Source organism: Silene latifolia, chromosome X (assembly GCF_048544455.1).
Source record: "Silene latifolia isolate original U9 population chromosome X, ASM4854445v1, whole genome shotgun sequence".
Lineage (NCBI taxonomy): Eukaryota > Viridiplantae > Streptophyta > Magnoliopsida > Caryophyllales > Caryophyllaceae > Silene > Silene latifolia.
Genome location: NC_133537.1, coordinates 70,764,546 through 70,772,826, shown reverse-complemented (window position 1 = coordinate 70,772,826; position 8,281 = coordinate 70,764,546).

Sequence of the window (8,281 nt, the reverse complement as noted above, 5' to 3'; positions counted from 1 at the left end):
CATCTGCCACCACATTAGCCTTCCCCTCATGATAAACTATCTCCATAGCATAATCTCCAATCAACTTTATCCATCTCCTTTGCCTCATATTAAGCTCTTTCTGAGTATAAATATATTTAGACTCCTATGATCAGAAAATACCATTAAAGTAGCTCCATACAAATAATGCCTCCACAATTTAAGAGCAAACACGACCGCCCCTAGCTCCAGATCGTGCGTCGGATAATTTTCTTCATATGGTTTCAACTGTCTCGAAGCATAAGCTATCATTATCCCTCTTTGCATTAGCACACATCCTAAACCATTCTTCGAAGCATCAGTATATACCTCAAAATCCTCACCCCCTTCAGGTAAAGCTAGGATAGGAGCTGTGGTTAAGCGCTCCTTTAAGGTTAGAAAAGCTGCCTTACAACTCTCGTCCCACTTAAACCTGTTCTCCTACCTCATCAAAGTACTTAAAGGCATAGCTACCTTGGAGAAATCATTCACAAATCTCGTGTAGTAACCAACCAACTCCAGAAAACTTCTTATGTCAGCCACGTTTTTTGGCCTCTCTCAGTTAAACACCGCCTCAACTTTACCTAGATCCATTGACACTCCCTCCTTCGACACCACATGTCCCAAAAATGCTACCTTATCCAACCAAAACTCACATTTACTCAATTTAGCATATAAGTCATTCTCCTTCAAGGTCTGCAACGCAATCCTCAAATGCTTCTCATGCTCCTCTTTATTCTTAGAATACACCAATATATCATCAATGAAGACGACAACAAACTGATCAAGGTAAGGACTAAACACTCTATTAATCAAATCCATAAATACTGCAGGTGCATTGGTCAATCCAAAAGGCATAACCACAAATTCATAGTGTCCATACCTCCTCCTAAAGGCAGTTTTAGGAATATCCTCCTCAACTCTCAACTGATGGTTACCCGACCTCAAGTCAATCTTAGAGAAAACTCCAGCTCCACTTAGCTGATCAAATAAGTCATCAATTCGAGGCAAAGGGTACCTATTCTTAATCGTCCCATTATTCAACTCCCTGTAATCTACACACATTCTCATGTTGGTTGGTTGGTGGCAAAGGGTTTTGCACACAACAACAACGCTTCATTGTATTTAGATGTGATTTGATATAGTTGGATTTTAAAATCATCTTGCATGAGTTTTGTAAATCGCAACTATCCTAAGGTAGAATACAAACTAAAGAAGAAATCTTAAGTAGAAGTTAAGGAGTTGAATTGTATGTTTTGATCATGTGATAAACATGTCTCGAATTGTCAAGTAGTTCTGTTTATACATGGAGTTTAGTGTGAGTAATATGGTGTTAATAGTCTTATATGTACGGGACATATTGATCATTGTGAATGATGAAAGACTTAGGAGAGGAATAATACGTCTCTAAGGTATCCAGACCTATAAAGATAGTTCTAAGAGGATATTAGCGTTAAATGAATATTCTTATAATGATAAGAGTCTAGACAAGTTCAAAGGTATTGAACATATAGAAATTATATCCACTTGCTTCCGCTGCAGGATTAATTCATTAAGCTAAGAAGTATCGACATTCTTATAATTCGTATACTTAGAGTATGACGAAAGGTTATAAATCGAATTTAAGTGAAAGTCACTATATAGCCATATAGTTTATCCATTAGTACTCAAGAAGCACTAATGATATATCTTCTATGTCTCATATGTAGTTAACATATTATTCATTGAGAATGATAGGCCAATACTTTCTTCCGTGAAGAAGTGATTGGGAGACTAGGAAGAGATGCAAGACATCTTTAGTATGCGAATCTATAGTGATAGATTAGAGAGGATAAGTGTGCAGAAATAATTAATGGATTTGTATGCAAGGAGTTACACAAATACCATATTCTAAAATACATAAGGATGGTTAGAGATTCGTCTTGCTATATTATTTAAGGAGGATATCTGCTAGAAACATCTTAGGCAGTTGAACAATGAGATATATACAACAGAAATTGAGTACACTTGCAATAATGAGATATGCAAGAAGGAGGGGATGATATTAGGATTCGAATTTTTGAATTGGAGGAACTATGGTAGTTCATTCCAATAACCGAAGGTCCTATCCCTACTCACTGTGAGATCAGTGGGAGCTATTCAAGGTTTGAAAGCCTATGTCTAGATTGGATTTAGACACGAACTCAAAAGTTTTATAATAAAGATTATAAATAACAAAGGGAAAAAGTACATAGTAAGGTTAAGGAAAGTGCAATGTGTTGCTAAGACTTACTAACCAAAGCCTTCTCATAGACTTAGCATGATAAGTCATTCCATTTCAATTGAGTTGAGATGTATGGATGTATACAATATTTAGTATGGATTATAGATTATGTAGTAATTGGTATAGTATCAATTTTACATATGTGATAACACATTCATCGTTTGAGTTTTATTCAAAAATCTTTTCTTAAAATACTTTGTTTTCCAAATAGGTTGTCGAGACAATATTGAATCCTATTAAAGTGAACTGGATTAACATAGTATTAGCCCCTAGTCACTTATATGAGGTGACGTCTCAAAGTGACTAGAGTGTGATGCGATTGATGGCAAGTTCAAGTGCCATAGAGTCATAAGAGATGACTAGTCGATCACATAGGCAGACTGTATGGGACACTCTGTCGGGCAGTGGCCGCTTATAGAGTTCTGGTAATTCATATATCGCCTGGTCATGGCAAGAGCTACTATAGTATTCTTTTGACTCAATTCTTTGACTAAAGACTGTTGGCCCAAGTTGGCACAGTTTCTGAGTGACTTTGAGTTATGCTCTATGACTTTCATAAATGAGGTCAAATGGGCATCTCTTGGGTCATGATGAACTGTGGCTAAACAAAGGGAATAGTGCGATAGGAATTGCCCACTCCCTTGTCAGGGTTATTTGAAATCTCAAGGCCACTCGAGGAGTAGTGAACTGGAAATGAGTGGCCACGCTCGGAATGGATCTACGGTAGAAAATTCTGGTCAAACAGTTACTCTCCAGATCGAGGAAACCACTCTAGATATGATCAAATGCAAATACGACCTGCAAGACACCTTGCATTGAGTGGGAGATAGTAATAGGATAAGAGAATTGGTGACGCACACTTGTCTTGGACAAGTGGGAGATTGTTGGAGTATGTGTCCTCAACAATAGTGCGATCACATTATTGAAACTCATAATAAGAATACGTAAAGGGATGATTCATTTAAATAAATCAACTGATCAACATTAATCGGTAATGATTGGCTGACTAGAGTTTGACATTACTGTCGTTTGACGATGGTGATCAGTTGATCCCTTAAGGTCACACCTAAAGGATGAAACCCAAATAGATAATTAATTAATTGTATTTGATACAGATTAATTAATCCCTCTTTATGTAATTTGAATTGTATATCTTATTGTAATATGATTAAATAAATTTAATTTAGTAATTAAATGTTGAGTTACTAAATTAGTTGAGGTTTTATAAATATTTTGAGGTAGAGGTAATAAGTTATTTATATTTACAAGGAGTTGTAAATTTAACTAACTAGTAATTATGGGACCCGTTATATATTGATATAATGGTAGTAAACTACTTAAGTGTTGGGAGTATATTATAAGATTTATTATAATATTTAATTGTTAAATGATTATATTAATAATTAATTATGTAAGATAGTTGATCAAATGACTTATAAAAATTTGTGGGACAAATGTGAAAAATAAAAATGGACTATAGTGGCACATGATGGCCGACCATATGGAGTATATTATACTCTTTTGGTTTGTCCAAATTTTTAGATAAGATCATCCATTTATTTTGAGCTCAAGAACAAGTAAGAAAGGTGTTCTTACTTGTGCCCTTAAAACCGTTTTGAATAATGTAAGGAACATTTTCTTACCTTTCTATTAATAATTTGTTATGCATGCATAAGATCAACATCTAGTTTTAAAGAGTAAATTAGATTATTAATTAAATGAGTTTAATTAGAGGGTATAGTATCCTTTCAAGTGGTATCAGAGCAAATGGTTGTTGTATGCATAATCAGTTTGGTTTTTCCGAGTTATTTATAACTTAATTAAAACTAAAATTTGTGATTTATGAAGATAAAGTCACGAAAATTTTTGCATGTTATATATTCTGGTCCTAAAATGAATTTAGGTCATTTTGATGATTTATGGTATTTTTTAGCTCATTTTAATGATTTTTAGTAATCTTATTACATTTTATTGATTAAAATGGTGTTTAAAATGCTAAAATAGTTAAACTTTGTCTCTGACCTTGAAATTTTTATATGACCTCACATGCATATTTTAATTATTGTATGTAAAATTTCGTATTAATGTGATTAAAATTGCATGATTTATGATTTTACTGAGATAAAAATGAAATAAATGGAGGTAAAATGGTTAAAATTAGTTAAACATTGAAATAGGCCATGAAATTTTAGTATGTTGTCACATGCATGTTTTACTCACTGTGTGTAAAATTTGAAATGAACACGATTCATTTTGCATGATTTATGAATTTTTAGTGTAAAAATGACATAAATAGTGACAATTTTAGTAAAAATTGCTAAAATGAAATACATGGCATGAGAAAATTATTTTAGGTTGCATAATTATCCCGCATATCAGATCTAAAGTTGGAACATTGATTAGATTAATCTTCATACGCTTTAGATGTTTTATTTGATAAAACCGATAAATAACAACCATATTTTCTCGAAATAATTTCGAAAATTTTAACCTTGATTTTTGACATTATGAGTGTCATGGAATTTTTCCAGAATGTTCAAAAATTTAAAATTCAAATTTTGAAATTATTATAATTTAATTTAGATTTATATCATAAAAGGTTATGAGTTTAAGGTAAAAAATGAGCATAAATGATAAAACAAGTTGAATTATTGTCAAAAATAGATTGATGACTAATTTTTGAGTTCTAAGATGTTAGGATAATTAACTTGGACTAAAATTAGATTTTAGTATTGTTTTTGTGATTTTAAGAAGTTAAAAATCGCGAATTACCATAAAACCGGACTATATTTACGATATAAATTCAATAGGGCGATTTGGCCCATAATTTGACATATTAGATACATATTATAATGCTGCAATTTTGTCGATGAATGTCCTATTTTATTTATATAATTTTGGAATTATGTAATTTTATATTAGTATGGCCTTAGTTTTTAAATCGATATTACCCGTAATGAAAGGGAATATTGATTCGGTTGTAATTTATTGTGATCTTGTATCACTTTTATTTCATTTATATTATATTTTATTTTACAAATGTATAATCGGAATTGCAATGTATATTTTATTAAATTATTTGTAAGTCCGGAGTTTCCTAAAGACGGTGCCATTCGGAAGGAGTTCCGATGAAGACGGTGTTTGTCCTTGGGAGGCGTGTCATTGAAGATTCAACGGACCAAAGGAGTTGGTTTTCGAATATGTAATAGAATATAATATTTTTTATTTTAGGAAAGGGCATACTAGAAAATTTATTTATTGCTTTGCATTTTTCTTTATATGTTACATGCATTGCCAAATCGCCATTGACATCATATGCATTTTTATATATATCGTCTTTTCGACCGTGTCGATTATAATTATCGTAGTTTACTAATATAGTTCACATAAAAGGTGATAGATAATAAATAGACAAGACCTTTGACATATTTAAAATTGAGATTTGCCTTACCAAATAGTAGGACTCATGAATCCCTTTGAAAATTTGGGGTAGATTCGGTTCCCTGTGGTACTTTCATTTTTCATTGGGTAAGTGGGGTAATAAAACGTTATTACACGCGAAATTTGGTTAGTCTCAATGGGACATGAAGGCTAGTCTTGTGTTCCGAGGCTAGAGATGAACTTAATGTAATTTCATCAACCGAGAGTTCTAATTGTAGAATCGGTTAAAGAGTTAACCCACCAAGTAATATTAGTGATGGATGTATCGGTGTCCCGTGCCCGAGTTAATATGGATTTGGATCCCGGAATCATTTATATAATTGGGTGGAGGTCATTATATAAATGCTAAAAACATGCAAGAATGTTTTCATGTATTAAACGATGAATGTTTCTTTTCCCATTATTTCGTTGTTTTATATTGTTCTTTATCATCGCTCCTACTCATATACGATATCATTCGATTATAACACGAGTCTCCACTAAACCACTATTACTAATAACAAGTATAATCTCTTACTAAATCCTCAAATGAACCGTTTAAATAAGGCATGGACTAGCTCCATAGAAATCGTTCTATTCCATAGGACTCAATAGGAGTTGTCCTATGTCATATAATATTAGCATCTTAAAATTCCTAATATGCTTATGTATGATTTCTTGTGAAGAAATATGACTAGAGGTAATGATTAGTCAAAATATGTTTTGATAATATCATCTATGCGTCTATGGTTCAAAAGTCTTATTGCTCAAGCTACACACTTGTCATCAAGCACTTAAGTTGTTAAGAACATGACAATGTTAAATTGGTAAATTGATTTGTTAGACATTTTGATTAACCAAATACCACAATAAAGATAACCCTTGTGAAGGATTAACTAGGAATTTATATGAAGATAAGTCTTCATCAAGTAAAAATTCTTAAAATGAGTGGGAGCAATAATAAGTAAGTACATATCTTAATTGTTAAGGATAGAACTAGGTTCGAAAGAGAAGGTGTTAGACACTTAAATAGATACAAACCCAAATAAGTAAAGATCAAGGAAGTTGGTTGTGTGACTCCAACATATTCCTTCTTGAATATCAATGACATTGACATTGCATTCTTGCTAATTACCACATCATGAGTATTTGATACAAATTTGTGAATCATGTTAGAAATTGTCACATTTCATGATTATGAAATATGGCAAAAGGATGTCAAAACCACCTTTCTAAATGGGTATTTAGAAGAGGATGTGTTCGTAACACAATTTGAGGGTTTTGTAAATCCTTAGATTCCTAACATTGAATAATCGTATGATGACTAGCATGAATGAAATTGATATGAATGGAACTAGGGTAGTTACCATTTCATCCATATAAGTGTTATAGTGTATTCATTTTAGTTTTGTATTTAGAATTGTACCTCAATAATTGTTATGATGTACACTAAGTCTAAATAAGAATATAATTTAAGTTTTTTGTAGAAAAACTCAAAGGGTTTCACTATTGTGCAATTAAAACAAGCGTTATGCCCTTACATACCACGATTAAGTTTATGGTGAGACCATACAAATCAAGGTAATTATATTCAAACTAAAAATAAATGTCACATATATGATATAAGACTCAAGTTGGTGACCCCAATCATTTCTCAATTCTTGATTGAAAATTGCATTTAGTAACTAGTTTTGACTAGTGTCCCAAACCATTTGATTGAGAATCTTTTGGTGTGTACGAATCTTGTATTCAAAGCAAGATTAATTCATGACTTTTTCCTAGAGAAGGATTATGAATAGAGCAAGATATTCGCCCTATTTACACTTTGAAGTGTATGGTCGAATATAATTTCAATCAGAAAAGGTTATTACTTCTTCATCTTTTCTACCAACAAACTAGGTAGATACTTGGTATCCACTTAATGAGGTAAGAAAAGAGATTCTTTGAACAAGTTCAATGAATGTTTAAAAGTATCAAAACCTAGAGATTATAAAATCAAAGTATTAGTACTTTGTCAAAACTTAGGGAACAATAAAGTGAAGACTTTTATATACACCAAAAGGAGTGTGATATGGTATCACAAGTTCACATTCATTACGATATGATTGAATCTTTACATTGTAGTTGGAGGTAGTTTCTGTTATAAAAATTTGTCTGGCATTTAAATTTTCCACTAATATAAAACATAGTTAAAGCAATCATCTACTTTTCATATGAGATATGGTTAGGCATGGTACCTAAATTGTAGCTTGTTTCGATAGTGAACATGTGGTCTCTCTTCCTACATGATCACGAGAACTGATGCGTGCATTTTATATAGACTTTTTGTACCATACTTGCACGCATTTCTACGCATATTTAGTAGCGTTTAGCTACAAATGTCCCCCGAATTATCTACTTTGGTTTCTCTTGTCTTATTTGCAGGAATGAACCAAAGAGAAGTAGAATCAAGCTTAAAATATGTCTCTATGCATGCATTTATGAGATGAGTTGAATCGGAGCCTGGAAACTACTATTTTGAGATGCGCAAAGAAATAGGATAGCTACGAGCAAAGGAAGAACTTCAAATTACTAGTGCTTATTTTGAAGAGCCATATCTCG